Raw genomic sequence first — 609 nt, forward strand, 5'->3', positions numbered from 1 at the left:
CCCCCCCACCCTGATTGCCTGTCACCTGTCTCCCTGCTAATCCCCTGTATATATTGCACTTTGTCCCACTTTACCCCCTACTTGTTATCTTTTGTGCCCCCCTCCCCAGGCATACTGTCACCTATGTCCCCACCATGCATGCTGTCCAAGCCCCCATACTTGGCACGCTGTCACCTGTGTCCCTTCTTACTCTGAATGCTTTCCCCTCTTCCCCCCTGTACTGCACACACTGTTACCTGTGCCCCCTCCCCTGATTGTTGTCACTTGTGTCAGTACTCATCTTCCTGCATGTGGTCACCTGTGTCCCCCTCACCCTTTGCAAGCTTTAATCTCTGCCCCCCCCACCTGGCATTCAGTCACCTGTGTCTTCTTTTGCCCTGAACTTTGCTTCTTTCACCCCTTATTTTTACCTGTTCTGACCTTATACACTGTATTTGTGTACCCCCCTCACCCTGCACACTGTGGTCTGTGTATACCCTCACATCACTTTAACCCCCAACTTTGCAGATTGTCACCTGTGTCCCCTCTTACCATGCGCTCTGTCACCTGTGTCCCCTCTTACCCTGCGCTCTGTCACCCGTGTCCCCTCTTACCCTGCGCTCTGTCACC

General features: G+C 53.4%; 1 protein-coding gene across 8 annotated transcripts in view; it reads left to right on the forward strand.

Moving 5' to 3' along the window:
* Positions 1-609, forward strand: part of PLEKHA5 (pleckstrin homology domain containing A5) — an 83,014-nt gene that overhangs the window by 1,713 nt on the left and 80,692 nt on the right. The window lies entirely within an intron of this gene.

Source organism: Pyxicephalus adspersus, chromosome 2 (assembly GCF_032062135.1).
Source record: "Pyxicephalus adspersus chromosome 2, UCB_Pads_2.0, whole genome shotgun sequence".
Taxonomy (NCBI): Eukaryota; Metazoa; Chordata; class Amphibia; order Anura; family Pyxicephalidae; genus Pyxicephalus; species Pyxicephalus adspersus.